The 22,074-nt window shown below is 28.6% G+C and overlaps 1 long non-coding RNA gene across 1 annotated transcript in view; it reads right to left on the reverse strand.

Annotated features, from left to right (window-relative positions):
* The window catches only part of LOC113388009, a 74,929-nt gene that overhangs the window by 37,229 nt on the left and 15,626 nt on the right, over positions 1–22,074 (reverse strand). Inside the window, exon 2 of the long non-coding RNA XR_003368184.1 lies at positions 15,378–15,402. This is a non-coding gene — a long non-coding RNA (uncharacterized LOC113388009). The remainder of the gene's footprint in view (positions 1–15,377; positions 15,403–22,074) is intronic.

The following is a 22,074-nucleotide window of genomic DNA, read 5'->3' on the forward strand; positions in this document are numbered from 1 at the left end:
AATAAAATACGACTATTTGTAAAATGAAGAGAATAATAGCAAAGCATTCGATTCCATCAAACTGTTGTAAATAGCTGCAATATGTTGCATGTAAAATAGGATATTGCTAAATAATACAGAATACGGATTATTACAGCGCTGCAAGTTTCGCAATTGAATAGCTATTTTTTCTAGTATCACAAAATTCAATTCAATTAAATTTTATTAAAAATAGTTTTGATAGTGATTTGTTTTTTAATAGCAGAAGAAATTCTTAAAATAACTATCATAAGTAGGAGGACCAATGATACTCAACAATTTTAGTTCAAATTTGAGCTGGAAATCCTGAACTGATACTCTAAATTTTAAAACAAATGGTAAAATATCACTTGTAGAAATTAATTGGGTGGATTAGTTTTGATATTGAATCCTTTTGATATTTTTAATAAAACTTAATGACGCGATAGAGTGATTAATATTAAAAATATCAGAAAATTATATAAAACAGAATTTTATATGAGAAAAATTTGATTTATAAAATTGTTTCAAGATAAAGCGTTTTTTTTTTAAACGAACGGTCAAAAGTTTTATATAAAATATGCTATACCTGCCTAAAAAATGCCTGTTGCACCTAGTAATTATACGTGGTATATTGATAATATTACCATAAATTATTTTTGATTTTTTATATAATTAGATATGAATAATACTGATAAAAATAATTTTATACTAGTAATGGGATCATAAAATAAATTAAGATGATAATCTATTAATAAAACCTGGTACGCACTCATCGCGTTATAGGAGAGTTTATTGTAACTATTTGTTCTCATTTCAGGGGAAAAAACTAGCATACATTAGAAATCAATTGAAGTACGAACGCCAAAGATTTATACAGACAACTAAGAATACTACAATATTAATATTGCTCTGACATTTTTTAAAATCCATAATTTTTTGAAAAAAAAATTTAAAAAGTCGACGACAGTTTATTTTTCAAAACGTCAGCGATACGAATCTATAATACTACAGTATAGCAGTAACCTATTATATATTGACTTCAGAATAAATTGAAGTATGAAAAACGAGCTAGTTAATATAATGTTTTTCATATTACATATAAGCAAGCAAACAAACTCGTAATTAGTATCTAAGGCAAAGAGATGCAAAATTTCTCGCCACAAAATTTAGTAGTATGCACGTAAAATAATTTAGTTTAGTACATTATCATAGTGTAACTTGTCTTATTTTGCTTAATTAGGAAATTATATATTGACTTCAGAATAAATTGAAGTATGAAAAACGAGCTAGTTAAAATAATGTTTTTCATATTACATATAAGCAAGCAAACAAACTATTATATATTGACTTCAGAATAAATTGAAGTATGAAAAACGAGCTAGTTAAAATAATGTTTTTCATATTACATATAAGCAAGCAAACAAACTCGTAATTAGTATCTAAGGCAAAGAGATGCAAAATTTCTCGCCACAAAATTGAGTAGTATGCACGTAAAATAATTTAGTTTAGTACATTATCATAGTGTAACTTGTCTTATTTTGCCTAATTAGGAAATCATCACCTAAAGCTCAAACAAAACGCATATTGACAAAAGTATTTTAAAAATGGTCGCTGCTAAGGCTTACCTTAGTTTACAAGAGCTCGCGCATCTGCTATCGGCAAACTATTCAATAATTAGAAGAAATCACTTAATTACTTAACACAAAATTATTCTAAACACTAAATAAAGATAAATGTTACTGTAAACAAACTGAAACACTATATAATTAATAATATCACCCACACCATAAGACAGAGTTCACAAAATGACCGGTATTAAACATGATATACAGAAAAGAAACGTGCTCCCATTGATAACTAGACGCGCCCGAATTGGGAACTGTCCTACGAATATTTAATTTGTTTATAGTGTTGTCTGATGACAAATAATGGCATTGTCTTCTACAACATCATACTGAAGTTGAATACATTAGATTAAAGTATCAAGGCGGCAAAATCAAACAAAAAATATAAAGTTAATATATAGAACATATTCGAATATTATAAAAGTTACACTAAAGTCGAGACGACTCAATCGTTTTGAATTTAGGATGCAAAATGTAAATTATTCTATCAATTATAATTAAATGTTTGTAATTAATATATACATGAAATTAATAAGAAAATGTGTATATAATTTGTTAAAGCCGGATACCGCTTTTCAATAATAGGGAAAGTTAAATAGGAGAATTTTATCTATTAGATAGCACATTTCTCATATAATATCAATGCTATGCTCAATTCGAAATCAAAGGTGACAACGGTAAGTAAAAAATATTGCAATTTTCATATAAAAGTACTAAAAAAGTCAATGCCGTAGAAAATCAACCATCTGTCTAAATGTGCCTCGAAACTCATAAAAAAATATCAAAACTTGTTATTATAGGTGGCCTTAAGGCAAGTTGCATAAACTTGCCGGCGATACGTCTTAATAATCGACCTAATCAACAAGAATTAAAAATAGTTATTTAGATAAAATGTTCAACTGCTTTTATTTCGAGTACAAAAACGATTTTCAATTGTTATCTTTTAAATATACTAATATATATAATTGTAAAACTACATGAATTTGTTTAACTTCAGAATTTGTTTTATTCATTTCAGATTCTAAAAATGTATTTTAATTGAGTGAGGACGTAAACTGTAATCAGTAGCTGTCTACGAAACACCACAGAAGGTACAGATACTTCGGCATAAATTTTGATTAGAATCACTCAAGCACGCAGCGAAAATCTAAGCTTTAATGACTTTTTATAATTTAAACGCATATCTTAGGCCTATGATATTTTAGTATGTTATATCAGACTACGAAATCTATCGTTATTATATTACTGTCAAATTATCAAATTTCTGGCCAATATTTGCCAATATTATGAAATTTCTGGAACTTCCCGTACCAAACATTATTATTTTTTCAAAAACGATTAACATTTTTGAAAAAAAAATACTTCGAAGAAATTAGATTTTTGAGAAACTATAAATTTGACAAAAAATTACTTAATTTTGAAAAAAAATGTTTTCTTTATTTTGACATATTTTGAAAATTCTGAACTTTTTTCAAAGCAATCGTACTGCTTTAACTGCATAGAGACGATATGTCAAAGCGCGTAAGCGCTGCGTCGGCGGCTATCGGATAAACATTAGTACGGGACCCATAGGAATGTGAACAAAATTTATACTTACTGTTAAAATCTCTATAAAATATCACACACACACACATACATCCATTTTTCTAAGGCATGCCAATATGTTCAAAAACCTCTGAAACGTAAAGATATATAAAAATGTTAATGGGAAATATCTCATCCTAAATTGAGTTATAGTTCAACTCAGCTAACAGATCTGCCATTCAGCAGTACTACCAATTATTAATACGAATGTAATACTGATATCCCACGCGTTCCCTATATTTCATGAAAAAATACGCGCATCGAAGCCTACAACATTTCGTTTTCCGAAAATATACAATATTCTAACAAAGTTTACATAAAGCGAACTTCAGCTGAAAAGTGGAGAAAGGGAACTCTGAACTATTATTATTTATTCAATATACGAATACCAGAAAAAGTATTGATTCTATATTACATAAACCATATACATGTAAATGTGTCAATTCTTAAACCAATTTTGGGAATTTATTTAAACGAATGTATATATTTGTGCATTCCGTTTGCGATATGAAAGTAAATATATTCGCGATATGCTCCACTTGTCTTGACGTTCTCAGCCAAGAGAAAATAGTATTTTCTAATTTACGATAATATCATGAGCCCAATACGATACCGAGTAGTACATATACAATGTGACTTTTTCGTTTAGTATTCTGACCAAATATATTCAAGCATTGAAATGTATTTTTAAACATGAAATTGATCAAGACTTGAGTTCGAGGGTCTATAATTTAATTCGGATGGATATTCGTACATTTTGTTGAATGGTAATGGTTTGATTCGATTTTCAATTACGTTTAGATGTTTATTGTTTTATATTTACTAACGCATTATTTAATAAATATGTAAATTCGCAAGTACAAAATTAGTAATAAGAACAAACAAAAACTAGAAAAATTTATAAACTGGTTATTGTTATTAATAGATATATTTTTAACTTCTAGAAGGAGCGGTTTATGTTTTCGCGAGAAAATTCAATTTGCTAATTGTAGGTGTTCTCGACGTTTCAGGTCATTCTGTATTGAATGGGACCAAATAGACACCAAAGAGCGTGTGTGTGCCTTTTTTTTCTTAATTCTATGGCGAAGGAAAAATGCGTTTACGCATTCCAGACTGGATCTTTTGTCTGGGTATGTCGGGCTCAATGCCGCTTCGGTATAATACCGAATAAAATCTCCGCTTATTTCTTCTTGTGTCCACGGAAAACGCCGTTAGGCAATACTTCATGGAGGGAGGAACTAGAATACTATGATTATCTTCTCTAAATTATATGTACTTTTCTTCTAATTATTGCCATTCGCTATTCCTCTTTCCGAAGATTTCCAGTCTATTAAAATTTAATGTGTATGAGAATTTCTATTAAAATTTAATTTAATGTGTGAGAATTTCCATTTGATGTAACTTCATAAGGACTTTCGTTTGTTAGTTTTTTGATAAGATCGGCTGATTCACTTTTTAGAACGAGCAGAAAAGTGCACAATTGTTCGTATACGTTTGAGCAGGAGCTCCTGAATCGATTTTAAATATTTAAAAACTATTTAAAAGATCACATTTGAAAATCATGCTGATTGCGTCTTGGCATAGATCGACCCGGCAGCAGTTTTGTAAAAGCTGATTGTTAAAAAAAAGTTCGATAATTTTAATTAATCTTCTTACGGCAATAGAATGCCTGGTCTTAATAAACTATTATAAAATATTATAGTCCTATGAAAAGTAGTTAATTTTTAAAAAAGAAAGACTAAACAAAAAACTATACTTTAAAAATAGGTGTTGATTAAAAAAGATTTTCCCAATTCCAAATATTATTTCAAATCTAATTAGCAGTATTAGTACCAACTCTATTGATATTGGTTTCTTCTAAAATAATAATTTGTCCTGTGGTTAGTTGTATAAAGTTCTATATTTTCTATGATATTTTTTAAAAACTAGCATAACATGTTAATCGTGGGCATAGCTTGTATTGGTAAATTTCTTTGGGAACCTTAAAAAAAATTTCACGAAATAAAGAGAAATGCAAAAAATTTTTAAGAAATATTTATTAATATTTAAAGATTACCATTTAATAATGCTAATATTTTTATAATATGTATGTGTATTTTTTCTAATACCCATCGCAACTTCACATCATTCTACAGTATAATAATAAATTCAATTAATATTTAAGAAGCAATTTATATGACTTTATATTCATTACAAGAAGTAAAACCGAAAAGTCGTTCATTGAAAAGTTTGCATTGGTGAGTTGCCTTAATTCAATTATGCCAATATGGTCTTTGAATATTCGTTTTTCTACAAGTTCCGAACTACTAAACTTATTACATAATTCTATAAATGCACATCGTAATTGTGGCTTTTCTCATCTCATTCAGACGGAAAATTTTTATTAACTCAATTAAAATAAGCCTCTTTGAATTTGTAATAGTAATAGGTACATTTCCAACGAATCCTAAGAGGAAGTTTGTTTATTTTTGAACATACGTTTCACATTTAAATATTATTAATAATGTTAATGATCTGGCAAAGTATAATTGTATTAATTATTTATGTAAAACTTAAAGTCAACATCCAAATGAACTGGCGTGCGACCTGCTCAAACATTTACCACCCAAGCGACTTGAAAAAAGTAGCTGTAATGAATTATTAGCATTTTTATTATTACCTAAAAATTCAGTGCTATAATGACAGAAAATGCTATCACAGGATAGCTATCCGTCACACACCATCATATTAAATTGTCTGTGACTGTACTTATTGTATAGTTTGCAAAAAAAAATAAAAAAAATGGTCATTGTGCCAGATTGCAAGGTCAAAAAATGGATAAGAAAACAAACACGCTAAAATTTAAGAGATAAATTTCAACAGAGCATTGAACGTGCTGAAAAATTCTACTATATTTCTTCAACATTATTTTTGAGGGCAAGGAAATTCATAAAATGTCAATTGAGAGATACATATAAAAATGATAAATGGAAGAAAGTTTACATTTGAAAATAAAATTATGGAGTTTTTTATAAAAAATCTTTGAAGGTTTATTATTTTTGGAAACAGATGTTTTATTTCCAATTCTTCATAAGTTAAAAAAATTGCTTTCAAATCTCGTTGCATATAGAGGTCAACGTTAGCCTGTTTCGATCATTAGGAGCTGCCATTTAAAAAAAAAAATTAGTAAACATTGTATACCTATGATTGGTGAATTTTCTGTACCTGCTGATGTATCATATAATTTGTAAAATTATAATAAAATAGGCTTCAAAGAACTTGAAAATGCTACAAAGTAGTGATGTGCCAAGTCAAATGAAGTGATTCGAATCATTCGAATCAAGCCTTTAACGACTTGATTCGAATCAGATTTTACTTGATTCGAATCAACTCGCATCAAGCCGCGAAATATTTACTGTGATAAAATATGTATTAACACAAATTTTTCATAAATATAAAATTTTTCATAAATATAAATATAAAAACAATTTTTTAATTTAATTCAATATTATAATAATATAAAAAATAAATATCATAAATATAAAAAATAAATAATGAATTAAATCATGCCAGCCACCCGACTTTAATATGCTTAAATGTATCAGCCGACTTCAATCGTCTTTGTGTGACTTTAACCGACTTGACTTTAACTAACTATATCATCCGACTTCCATATGACTCAAACCGAATCAAGCGGCGATATGAGTTGTTCCGACTTGAATTCCGATTCGAATCATCCCGACTTCAAGCCGTTCAAGCGATATGAGTTCGAGCGATGTGAGTTAACCGTATGGGCGATACAATGCGTCGTCGTTCTTGCGTGTTTATTTATTTTACGAAGCGCTGAGAATTACGGAAAATCGCAACAGTCAACAAAATGATCAAAATTGTAAGTTCATCCTTCAACAACAAATTAATGCAACATCAAAATCGAACAATACAAGCAATCCATAGTTCATTAAGAAAACTAAATAGGAAATGGCCTTCCGACGTATTAAACATTAAGTCACATGTCTGCTCGCGCCCTGAATTAGTACGCGGCACACCGCATCACGAATTTCTGTTTCAAAAACTGTCAACATTTTTAAGATTGAAATTCTCATATCGTATGCAAATATTCTAATCATACTGTGAAAACAATGTGAAACAGGCAATTTAAATTTAAATTGAAAACAAAATTCATCATCAGCGGCAGGTACCAATTGTTGGTTCCCAAACGGTCGGAAGCAATCACCGATGTACACAGCTGCCGAGCTAACAAAATCACAGCGATTAATGGATCACAAAATGTTTGCTTCGATGTTCATTGTTGTTAAAAGCCCTCGATTGTCGGCATTCCATTATTATGATAAGTGTTCGCTTTTTGTTCACGTCATTGAAGCCCGGAACGTCTTCCATGAGTTGTAATAACGCGCTGGTACGACCGGAGGAAAAATTATATTTTCTGTGACTTCAACAAATCGTTTCTCTGCAGGAAGATTGAGTCAAGATTATATTTTTCCTTTTTTAATATAAAAAGAGTTTTTTTATATAACTAAAATTGAAACTTTACTTTTACATTATTATGAATTTTAATTCCGGAGTCATGTCGCGTCGGATGAGTCTCACATTCTTAGTGCTAAAAGTTATTACTAGCGTATTATCAGTAATTCCATAGTTAATGATAGTTGTATGTTAGGAACAATTATGTACAATGTATTTATTATTCACTTTCCGTATATTAAAGTTATAATCATCGCAAAAAAGTCGAAAATGACTACTTTTCAGAGCCTTCTAAACATTTTGCAATAGGTACATCAGAAAAAATTACGTATGTGACGATAGGAAGACGTACTGATTAGTTTTTGCCTAAGGCAGGTGCAGCCGTTTGGAACATACGCAGCAAAAAGTGCCTAAAATAGTAAATCAGTTCTTAAAACAATATAGCGTCCGATTGAATGATTATAAAACATTTTACTTATATAGACGAAATGAAAACGACTTGTTAAATGTATGAGAAGGCTGCGGTTTTGGAATCAAACGAGAGACGAGAGAAACATGTGTAATAGTGTTTCATTCATTAATTATTAATGTTCTAAAACTTTTTCTTAACGTTTTTATTTTTCCTTAGTAGAATTTTAATGAATAAATAGATTAAAATCAAATTACAGTCAATCAAATTTAAATTAGTGGCGGACGTAGCTCAGAGGTAGCATGTCCGACTCACATGCCGGAGATCGATGGTTCGACTCCTGGCGCTTCCAAATAATTGTTAATTTGTAGAATACAAGAAAAAATAGAAGTAAATAGGAAAAGAAGAAGTTTAGAAGATGAGAAGAACATATTGAGAAACAAGAAGAAGAATGAAAATTGAATGGAAGATGAGGATTTAAGAAGAGATAGTATATATATGATGAATGTATAAGAAATATATATGTAAGAATTGTATAGAGTATGATGAAGAATAAAATGAATAATGTATGTGGCTAAAAATGCTGTAAAGCGGAGGCCAATAAAATTAAAAAAAAAAAAAAAAAAAAAATTAAATTAAATATATTTGAGGATACGTCGTCGAGTTTAAACGGAAAACAATAAATGTTTTGAAGGAAAATTACTAAAGGGTATGGGCGTGTTTCCATACAGAATTGGCCCCACCCTGGTATTTAAATAATTTTGATGCCATTTTATAGGTATTTTTGAGAAAATCCGATATACCAAATTTCAAATCCGTAGCTCATCATTTGGCCGAGATATCATTGAAAATGTGTGAAAGTGGCCCCTTTTTTCAAAGTCGTTTTTTGTCGCAACTATGAAAGATATTAACAAACAAATAACGGGACTCTATTCACATCAGTGCGTACTATATTATTGATAACAAATATTGTTTAATAATTATTTTTTAGTGCATGAAAAAGTGAAAATAATTTTTTGTTTTGAATTTTCCGGTAGTGCGGTTGTTTGGACTAATTTTTAATTAGCATCATTAGAAAGGCTATTGAATTTCCTTCTAGTGTGCAAAATTTTGTTTTATTTCATGTGGTAGAACACATTCAAAAATAGGAAAAACCTGAGCAAGTACACGCTCGCGCTCATATAGAACCCGTGTAAGTCGTCTCTCATTCGCAATGACTAGCAACAGCATTGCTCGCCGCGCATCGTAATAAATTAAAACATTTCTAATAAAACACAAGATATTGTATATGTATAATAACTATATTTTTATTTAATTAAATATATATTATTTATGTATTGCACAAGTATATTATATTATTTAATCATCTTTAATAATTAATTAATTAAATATTACCTATTAATTAATTATTAATTATTAATTCATTATTAATTATTAATTAATATTAATCATTAATTATCACTAAATAAATAAAAAACAGATTAATAAAAAATATACATAATAATAGTATATCGGTATATGATTTCTATTCATGCTACAGCAATGTATAGAAATGCAAGTATACTAAGTTAGTCTGAAAATATTTTAAATAATATCTTGCAGTTTTTTTTTTAAATTAAATAATATATAAAAATATATTGAATAGAATATCTCTACCTATAAATACTCATAATAATTGTTTTAAACTACTGTACTATTGTGTATTATCCTTAATTAAAACGATTTTGCGGCATTATTAATTGTATTATAAATATATAATAACTAAATTATACACTAATCAAATTAAATTGCCACTAAAATATAAGAAAAGTGCAAAATCAAAATCTGGTACAAAAGTGTAAAGTTCCCAAACACCACACAAAAATTTAAAAAAAAATCATTAATTATTTAATAATTATCGAAAACTTCGTGATTAGTTGAATTCCAAAATTATATTAATTTTATGCTGTTTGCATTTTATCTTATGTGTGGTTTTTGCCGCGAAATTTCAAATTTCGTTTTAATTAAGGATTATGCACAATAGTACAGTAGTTTATAACAATTATTATGAATATTTATAGGTAGAGATATTCTATTCAATATATTTTTATATATTATTTAATTTAAAAAAAAAACTGCAAGATATTATTTAAAATATTTTCAGACTAACTTAGTATACTTGCATTTCTATACATTGCTGTAGCATGAATAGAAATCATATACCGATATACTATTATTATGTATATTTTTTATCAATCTGTTTTTTATTTATTTAGTGATAATTAATGATTAATATTAATTAATAATTAATAATGAATTAATAATTAATAATTAATTAATAGGTAATATTTAATTAATTAATTATTAAAGATGATTAAATAATATAATATACTTGTGCAATACATAAATAATATATATTTAATTAAATAAAAATATAGTTATTATACATATACAATATCTTGTGTTTTATTAGAAATGTTTTAATTTATCACGATGCGCGGCGAGCAATGCTAGTCATTGCGAATGAGAGACGACTTACACGGGTTCTATATGAGCGCGAGCGTGTACTTGCTCAGGTTTTTCCTATTTTTGAATGTGTTCTACCACATGAAATGAAACAAAATTTTGCACACTAAAAGGAAATTCAATAGCCTTTCTAATGATGCTAATTAAAAATTAGTCCAAACAACCGCACTACCGGAAAATTCAAAACAAAAAATTATTTTCACTTTTTCATGCACTAAAAAATAATTATTAAACAATATTTGTTATCAATAATATAGTACACACTGATGTGAATAGAGTCCCGTTATTTGTTTGTTAATATCTTTCATAGTTGCGACAAAGAACGACTTTGAAAAAAGGGGCCACTTTCACACATTTTCAATGATATCTCGGCCAAATGATGAGCTACGGATTTGAAATTTGGTATATCGGATTTTCTCAAAAATACCTATAAAATGGCATCAAAATTATTTAAATACCAGGGTGGGGCCAATTCTGTATGGAAACACGCCCATACCCTTTTACAAAAAGTTTTATATACATTGCAGTAAAATATTATCAATAGAACAAACGATGCTATCTCAATAAAAATCTGTTATGAAAATTATAATGAGAAATAGTATCAGGAGAAGCATGTGCAAAAGTATATTATATCAGCATTTGTTGCAGACATTTCAAAAATGTCTGAAGGGACGAAAATTTTAATCAGCAGGACAAATTTTGCTTAAAAATATCATAGATTTACCTAAATCACAGAAAATCACTAAAATTATAAGCATAAATTGTTTGTGTATATAATTAAAATATTTTTATGATAACCGAAATCTATATCTTTTGATGTAGATATAATATCTAAATCTATAAGAGCAGGCACATATTGAATTATAAATGTTCTAGAACTTCATTGATCGTTTCTTTTTTCTCAATATAAATATTATATATGTACAAAAAAAAATATTTTAAATTAAAGTTCCGGGATAAACCAAGCTAAAAAATAATCATCTGTAAGAAGACAAATATCCGAAGAAAAAGAAACTTTATTCAACAGGATAAGTTTTGTTTAAAAATATTAAATATTCACCTGAATCACAAAACTCATTACAATTATAAGCATAGAATATTATTCCATAAAATATTTCGACGATCATTGGAATCTGTACCTTTTGAATATCTCTAAATCTATAATATTATACATATATAAAATTAAACATGTTCTGTATCGTTTTTTCGTAATATTTATAAATATTATATATTTAGAAAATTAATTATCAAGTTAAAGTTCAGGCACAAACCTAGCGTAAAAAGCAACTAACAGTTTTTTACTGTGTAAAGAAGCTTTGAGAATTTTGCGTCAAATGTAGGGATTACAGAATAATAACATCTAAGCACTTGGTTAATTTATGAGGGAAATAGTTTGGTATGGGAAACACGCCATGCCAAAATATATCCTGATGAACTCACAGCAAAAATTGAAACACACTATCAATGAAAATATGTTTTTGTAATTTTTTTGAAAAAACCTTTCTTTTTTAATTACATGAATATTATATACTGATTTTTTTGTTGTTGTACTGACGCATAATTTCTAATAATGTAAAAATATAATACCGAATTTCTAATAATGCAAAAATATAATACCGAAGGTAGACAACTTATGAGCCAATCCACCTTTATGTAATATCCATTTTATATAATGAAACCGAACTGATTACAAGAATTGTGGCAATCAAGTCAGCTTTATGATGAGAAAAAAACAATAGGTCATGACATTTTAAATTTTTGTAAACAATAACATTTCAAAATATTGTTATTCATTTGGAAATGGTTTATCATAAATTAATACATTTCCACATTGATGACCATGAAACGAAAATTGCAAACAAGCGCAGACCAATAATCACAATACAACAATTTAATTATTGACGCCAACCAAATTTTAAATTGTAAAATTTCTAAATATTTTTATTCAGTTCGAAAGAGTTTAATTAATTTCCACACTATAAGAAGTTTGTTTATACCATTAAAATATTTTTTATGCCTACAAAATCTATCAGGCTCGAAAACATTCCGAATTAAAATTCCCATTGAATACCAGCTAATGATTCCGGCAATAAGACCTTAATATTTTTTTATACCGACGCTCCCGCTATAATCTTATGCTGCGGTGCGTTATTCTATATACGTAGGCCCCATTCTACATCGTCTTTACACATTCATGGTGCGAGCCTTCCCGGCGTAATTGTAATTCAGGGCTCGTCTCCCGTTCGTCGGGCACCGAAATAAAGAAGTGAAATCTTTGTGACTTTGATCCCGGGCCCCGGGGTACGACAACAAGGCATGACCACAGTTGGCGTTTGTCCGGCCATATGCCAACAAGTATTGTTGGCGAATTAAATCACCCTGATGTCAGAGAGAAGCGAGACATGAAGCTTTTTATATTGGAAAATTTATTACGCATAAGAAAATTTGGACATGCTGGACACTAGACAGCGTCTCGATTGCGGTACGTGCTGCTCTATATGATTACATAAATGCAGGGCCGCATTCAGTACGCACTATGTACTAAATGACATATTCAATATTTTTACATTTCAAATTATAAACTAAACTAACTGTAAGTGGAAATCTGTCTTAAGAGAATTAAGGCATCGTGCCTTAAGGCAAATTGCTGAAACTTCCCGTACCTCAATTTAAAATTGAAGTAATTAAAAATAATCAATAATAATGAATAAAAGTTGATCAATGATTTGAAACTTGTAATAAAATTTCGAACCATATTTAATCATTCTATCTTAAGTCATTTATTTTTAAATATTTTGGAAATTCTGAACTTTTTTTCAAAGCAATCGTACTGCTTTAACTTTAACCATAGGAATGTAAACAAAGTTTATACTTTAGTGGGGCGGAGCTTTTGTAAACGCTATTGGAAGAAGTCATCATAAACTTTGTCTTCTCACATTCTTTTTGAACTTTCTCATTAAAAAAACTTGTGTTTTTCATTGTAATATGTCTTTATATAATATATTTATAATTTTAATTATATTAGATTTATTTGTTTGTCTTCCAAACAAGATCGTGTTTTTGAAAATGTCCTGGAACGTAGATAGATATAGTTCCATAACGTCGATAAACTATAATTAAAAAAATATTTGTATTATGGATCTATACATTGGATATATACATCAACTATTCTAACTAGCAGAGCTTAACTTAGTAATGACATTAGTAATATTCAAATGTTTGAAGTATTACATTTATTCCAAACGTTCAAAGTTAGTGATTAGTAATTCATAAATTAGAAATATTGTGAATGTGAATGCACGTTTAAGCACTCACTAAAAACTTATTTCATAGATATTGAACATTCAAAACCCCTAAATATAATAAAAAGCAATACTATTATCTAGGAACTTTCAATGCACAATAATAACAAATAAAACCATTCACAGCGACCTCAACATAAAATCGATGCAATTAACGTTCAAAGAGGTAATGGAAAAATAAAAACGTAAACAGAAATCACATTCAAACCAATCAATAGGCGACATTGCCCAACCATTTGGCGTAAGAAGATTGTAACGTCAATGGCCTTCAGATTCATTCTTAGATTAGCTTCAATATAACATTATCTTATCAATTGTTAAACTAAGATCTCACGGGAGTTCTTCTTAGACATCGCTCTCAAATATTGTCAATTTAGCTTATAGGAATCCTTATGTATTTCTGATTGCTGAATAAAACAGACTTAAAAAAAATTAAAAAAAAGTGCGAATTGATTTCAAATTGAAATAATACCCATTTGTTTATAATATAATTTTAATTATTTTAAAATAAATCCTATTAAAAATAAAAAAAAATGCGTTAAAAATAAAATTAAAAATTATTTTTATGATCACACGTAATCACACGTAAAGTCACACTTTATGAAAAAGAACTGAAAAAATGTAGTAGTAAATAAATAAAATTAGTAATTGATTATTTTTCGGATTGTTCATCTGATGTATGATTCTAAAAGTTATATAAAAAAACATACAATGCAGTTCACGCAATTAGAATAATTTTATAAATTATTGTTTATTATTGTTAACCCTTTCCATTCGCTAAATGCAGAATTAATTCGTATTTTGCCGCCGGAGCGGCTGCATCCGAGTGGTAAGGATTAAAACATTTATTTAAATTTAATAGAAACCTTTCATTCAATAAATCATTCCATTATTATGGATAAATGAATTTTTATTCCTTTCTCAAATAGAAGTCATTAATATTTCAATACTTTTTACTCATAAATAAATAAAAGATTCTAATAACAAGAAATAATAAGCCAGCCGTGTATTGACAAGTACTGATCCAGAAAGCAAAGTGAAATGTCAGAAACAGAAATTTCTTTAAAATCATCTAGGTTAATGAAAATATGAATAAAGGAATATAAATTGTATAAAAATAGGTACTTGTTCTTCGTTATTTATTCAATACTCCTGAAATGTTGGCATAGTTTAAATAGTTTTTGCATATTTAATCGAAGCAAATCGAATAATTTCTGTGTGAGTTTCATAAAAGTATATAAAAATTAAGAGAGAATTATATTGCAGTAAACGAATAACATATCAAAATATAGTCGATCAACTACTTTTTAATACCAATAAAAAATGGGTAGTGCATTTCATAAATTGTTTTAGGAGCTGGTGATGATAGATTACAATCTTCTGGTTATTAATAATACCAATACCAATGGGATTTTACAAATTGCATATAACGAAATATTTTTTTTATAAAAAATGACGCAAATGATTTCCAAATAACAAATTATTACTCACCGTTTATCGGCACTATTATCAAAATCTGAAAAGATAAATAACATTAAATTAAATCCAACTTTGGCAAATTTATCATCATAGTCCCTATCTTTTCGAAGCAATATAGTTTCAAATTACAAAAGTTACCATTAAAGAAAATTAGATTGGCAATTTCCATTATGGTTAAATAATAAAGTCACAATCTACAGTTTTCTAGAAAAATAATTACTTCTCTTGCGGAAAAACTAATATTAATTTTGTTGAATATCTCTTCCATCGTCTGCAGGTAAAAGATATTGTTTGATGATCAAAAAATTAATTTTCTAGAGTATCATTTAACAAAGATAAGCTATTTATAGATTTTCCATTATTTTTATAACCTATTTTATTATTGTTATATTATATTATACATAAATAAATACATTTTCATAATTTATTATGATATTCTATTCTGACATTTGTTTTGTATGGCAAAAATTTCTTATTATTTTAAAAGAATCAAGTTGCTTGCAATATATAAATATTTTTTAAATGCACTATAGTACAACTTGAAACTAATTATAAAAAGCGAATCAAACTTGTGTCTTTAAATGCTTGTAGTTTGTGAAAGTCAAAGTTTGATTCGCTTTTTATAATTAGTTTCAAGTTGTACTATAGTGCATTTTGCAATATATAAATATTTTTTAAATGCACTATAGTACAACTTGAAACTAATTATAAAAAGCGAATCAAACTTTGACTTTCACAAACTACAAGCATTTAAAGACTTTAAAAACTCAAATGATGGTTACACGAGAGAAAATTATAAAATAAAACTATATTTAACTAAAAAATTAACTAGAAAATTTTACTTTACAGGCCGATAATAAAGTGTTGAGTCTGTTTTTTATTAAAAAAAAATAGAATAGAGAACTCTTATAGTACTGGACACCTTCATATATTTATCATAACTTCATTTAGTATTAATAGATTAAAGTAAACTCAGAATTAACGTATTCTCGAAGCAAAGTTATTTTACATGATAAAATTTTTCCAGCGTTTAAGATAATTTCAGTGATTGTATAATTTAAACTAGTGGTGTGTATGGCATCTTGCCTTAAGGAAAATTGCTGGAACTTCCCGTACCGTAACGAAATGTTCGAGGAATATTAAATGTTTTCAAATAGATTTTTATAAATAAATACTGTTACATTATCTAATATTTATAAGAATAAATTATATAAACTGAATTGCAAAGTTGAAAATATTTGTTGAAAGTATATTAGAACTCAAGTTACAATTAAAATCAGAATTATTTTCTATATACAAAATTGTTTTTTTTTTTTTTAAAAATTTAAACATTTTTTCTTCGTTTTTGAGAAAACGGCGATTTACGGCAAAAAATCTGTGCGTCTACTTTTTCCAAATTTTGTCTCATTCTATTCACAATGGTTCTAGACTGACTACAGCCAAAAGTAAGATACTTCATGCAGCCATGGGGCAAAATAACCTCTCCTTTATTTTAACTTGCAGTCCAACATATTGGCATTCTGACCCTACTAAAGTTCCAGACCTTTTAGATTTTTTTTATTGTAAAAGGTATCGATCATTCAAATCTTAATATTGAATCTAGTTACGATCTCTCTTCAGATCATTCTCCAATACTTGTGACGTTTAGCACATTTCCTACTCCAGCTATCAACAATCATATTCTACACAACAAACTTTCTAACTGGACTCAATTTAAATCCATACTTGATTCAAAATTATTTCCAAAATCTAGGCCTACAAGCGTAATTGATATAGAGATTAAAATAGAATATTTTTCTGAGATTGACTCTGAGACGTGAAATAACCAAGCAGATAACCCCGAATATTATTCCAAGAAATGATAATCTAATAATTCCGCAAGGGATTAAGAAGCTAATTGCACAGAAACGAAGAGCAAGACGTACCTGGCAACATTCTCATCTACCAACGGATAAGACATCCCTTAATCATCTCAATAACACGCTGAGGAAAAAAATGAAAGAATGGAAGAATTGTACATTCAGGTCGTATTTATTGCAGCTAAATAAGTACGATAATTCCATATGGAAACCTGTCAAGAACGAAAGTAAACCCCTACTACAAAACCCTCCTCTGAAAACAACTAACCAAAACGGTTTCATTTGGGCAAAAAGCAACGAAGAAAAAGCGGAGGCATTTGCTGATCATCTAAGTAGCATTTTTAGCGCTCGAAATATTTCCTAGAATAATTTAATTAACAATTTCGTAAAACAACCCATTCATTCTACACCGTTAGGACATTTTTCACCAAATGATGTCTTATGTGAAATTAAAAGGATGAAAAATAGATCTTCGCCGGGTATGGACAAGATTACTCCAAAAATGTTAAAAGAGTTGCCTACAAAAGGTATTTTATATATAACAAATATTTTCAACGCCATTCTTCAATATAATTATTGGCCCACAGCGTGGAAGACTGCAGAAATTATTATGATCGCTAAACCAAACAAAAACCATCACACTGCTAGTTCATACCGTCCTATCAGTCTTTTATCGATATTATCGAAAATTTTAGAGAGACTTTTGTTGCAGAGATTGTCAGAAGATCATCCGAATGATAGTTGGATTTCTCACCACCAGTTTGGCTTCAGAAAAAATCACTCTACAATTCAACAATGCAACAGAACGGTGTCTCATATTCTTGAAGCCATGAATAGAAAGGAACACTGCGTAGCCGTATTCTTAGATGTCAGCCAGGCTTTTGATAAGGTTTGGCACTCAAATCTCCTATATAAAATCAAAACAACTTTTCCAAACTACTTCAATATCTTAAGCTCATATTTGCTTAATAGAAAATTTAGGATCAAAATTAAAGATGTGACTTCGAGCATCAGAAATATAGAACGCGGGGTACCACAGGGCAGTGTGCTAAGCCCTGTACTTCATCTTCTTTTTACAAACGATATGCCCACAGATTATCTTCTAACCATATGCACTTACGCCGAAGACATAGCAATTATTTCATGCGATTCCGATATTAGAACAGCAACTTGTCAGTTACAAAATTATTTATCTAGTCTCGAACAATGGTTTTTAGAATGGAATATTAAAATCAATATCGAAAAATTTCAGCACATAATTGTTTCTCTAATACATCACAACAGTCCACCTATCATCATGAACAATTCAATAATTCCACTATGCAATTCTGTTAAATATTTAGGCATGCACATTGATTCGAAATTGACATGGAGAACGCACATTGAATATAAAAAGAAACAAATCCAACTGAAAATAAAAGATTTTTTCTGGCTTTTTGGGAGGAAATCTGAAATCTCTCTAGATAACAAGGTACTTCTGTACAAAACTATCATAGTGCCCATTTGGACTTATGGAATCGAACTATGGGGTTGCTCATGCAAATCTAACATAAACAAAAAAAAAATCGATTCAGAATGGCTTGAAACGTCGAGAAAACATAAACTTCTCCTTCGGGAAGTTAATAAGAGAAGATGAAGAAGACCATGTCTTGTTAACTCATTGAGCATAATTGAATATTATAAAAATGGCAAAGTTATACTTATTCTATATGGCCGACATGTCAAATACGACGTATAAAATTTTTTAAAGTTTCAAAGAGTTAATTTCATCATCTACGTTGGGCACATTGAATTTACTATTTGACAGTTGTGCATAAAGGGATTTCGGCACCAAATATACTTCGAAATTTTTTATATGATATTTTGAAAATAATACAATTACTTCCTGCTCTGAAGACAAAGCATAGTAGTGTACTAAATATAAATTGTATGCCTTGTGTAAAAACTTTAAGAACCAATTGTTATTTTAAAAAAAATCACTTTATTATTGTTATTATTATATTATTAGAATTATTAAAGGATTCCGGGCGATGTGGAAGAACCAAAATTTAAGCAAATACGCAGTTGGACAGAAAAATATATATATATATATATATATATATATATATGTTACCTTTTTTAATAAATATATTCCATTCATTTTGGATTAACAATACAGCAAGATAATCGTCCAAGCTCCCGTTTCTCCAACCCAAGATGCGCATTACGAAAACAGCTTTTGAATATATTTCGAAACAAATAAAACTTTGTTGATATAAAAAATATATAAATTACTTGAAGGTGTCGCCGTTATGGCAACGACGCTGATAAGATAGAAGCATTAGCTGAGGGATTTATGGCCCATCTTCACCTATCATATTGAAAATATATTTTATATAAACGAGAATGTATAGAAGGTGACACAGTTTCCACCCAAAGCACTCAGCATTTAAGCCATGAAAATTCAATAGTAAACCTTGCAAAATTACATTTGTGTATATACATATATACTGGTGAAATTTATGCATACATAATATTAATTGGCGTATTTTAATTTACATTTTGATCATGGAAAGTATTAAGTTTTATAATTGGCAATGTATAAGGTATTGAGCATATAAGATTTTCTTACAATAGTGTCTAACAAGATTTTACAGAAATTGCGTGATAATGGAGTTATGAGTATGAACAGAAATAGTTTTCATCCTACCTGTTTACAGAAAATTTGTTAAGTCTTATACATTGCATTATTATTAGTTCATTATATTTAAGAATAAAATTCTTATTAAGACTAGTGTGGTGCATGGCATCGTGCCTTAAGGCAAATTGCTTGAACTTTTCGTACCGTAATTGAAAATCTTGGTACTGAACCCAAAAATATTTACACAAAATGTGTACACATCATTAAAATCTCAATAAAATATCTGATTATATGATGTACATATGTCCAATAAACATTTTTGACCCCCAAATGACATTTTTAACTTCTTGTAGGGCAAGTTATAGTAATCGCAAAAAATCGAAAATAAAAATTTCAAGTAAAATGTTTTTTGAATTATTTAAATTGGACGCTCAGTTCTCTTAAAAACTGAGTTACCGTTTTTGGTACTTTCTGCCCCGTACCTTCAGAACGGTTAGACGAATTATCAATACGAATCTAATGTTTTTTGAATCATTCAAATGGGTTGATCGGTGTTCCCGAAATCGTCGACGAAAATTTGTATTCGCACACACACACACATATAAAACATACATCCATTTTTTCTAAGGTATGCCAAAATGTTCTGAAACCTTTGAAACGTAAAGACATATAAAAATTTTCATTTTCAATTTTTTTTCGATTACTATAACTTGCCCTACCGGAACTTAATAAAAAAAATATTTTTAGGAGAATGTGACCGGGTACAGTAGTGACACTCGTCATAACAGCTGAACTATACTGATTTTGACATAGGGTTCCAAGCATTAAAGAGTTGTTTAACCAAGTTCCCATTATAAGCTTTTAGTCGGCTCCAATAGAGTCAAAAATTTTTTTTTTAGCTCATAGCATTAAGAATGTAGTAGGATTGTTTAAAAAGTTCACATTAATTTTATACTCGTTATTCGAGAATAAAATAAAAAAACTTTATTTCTTAAAATTACAATAAAATAACTGAATTTTACAATATAATGATATAATGAATTATAATTATATAACTGGACTGGTGTAAATACTGGCAAAGATTATCCTCCTCGAATGTAGAGATCTTGCTACTTATATAGTTAAAAATATGCTTTATCAGCAAGGAGGATCTTGTGGCTAGATATAAGCTATGTCAGCGGGATGGATCCCGTAACTCCTCCGGCCCTAGATGAAAAACCTCGGGGTGCAGGTTGGTGGTTGTGGTTGGTTGTGGCTCTCTTGTTCTTGGGGTGTCTCTACTTCTGGAGTAATTTGTAATTTCTTTTTGTTGTATCTTTGTCTGCAATACTTGAACAGGATATAAATAATAATAATAGTTATAAATATTATATACATGATAATTGACACGATGCTGTTGTTGTTAATTCCAGTCTTCCTTGCATAGAGTTTATGAATTTGTTCTTGATCTTCTTTAATTTTAGATAGCTCATTTACTTGAATTGACTTGATTGCAATTGGTTCGGATGATTTTGAAATGTTGTAGTTGAAATTAAATTTTGGTAAAATAATTGCTTTTCCTTCTATAGACGACTCTTGATTGTAATAGTTTTTCTTATCAATGCTGAATTTACATAAGTGTGGGAGTTTTAAAAGAAAAATTCCTTTAATAAACTTAGTTTCTTCTTGATGATTGCAAATCATATCGATTCTTGATTGTGTGCTTAGTAAAAGAATATAGTGTGCGTTATTTATTTTCTCTATAATATTGTGTGTAATGTTGACTTGAATTTCATTGCATGTTTTGATGTGAGTGTTATCTAGTTGTAATAATTTTATGATACATTCTTCGTCGTTTGATAATATGTGTCTAATATTGCAAAAATATTTTTCTGAAACTTCTTTGCAATTTGTATCGTCAAATTGATAGTTATTGTTGCCAAATGTAAGGAAAGGTTTTGGTGGAATAATGACTCTATTTTCTGTATTTGGAATTGGGTATAATTTATAGTGTTTAAAGGTTTCAGGTAAAGTGATTGGAAATTTGATAAGAAAAACAATTTTTTCGTCTGTGTAATAATATTGAATATTAAGTAAATTATATTATTTATGAAGATTACTATCGTCTATGGGAAATGGTAATGATTCTACATTGTATAAATTTTTTACAGTATTAATCATAAAATTCAAATCATCTAATTTAATTACTGAGTTATGAACTAAATTCATCTTAGCTAAATCTAATGATATT

The sequence above is a fragment of the Ctenocephalides felis genome, unplaced genomic scaffold, assembly GCF_003426905.1.
Source record: "Ctenocephalides felis isolate EL2017-DRISC unplaced genomic scaffold, ASM342690v1 CF-g0.4_SCAFFOLD_03572, whole genome shotgun sequence".
NCBI classification, from domain to species: Eukaryota; Metazoa; Arthropoda; class Insecta; order Siphonaptera; family Pulicidae; genus Ctenocephalides; species Ctenocephalides felis.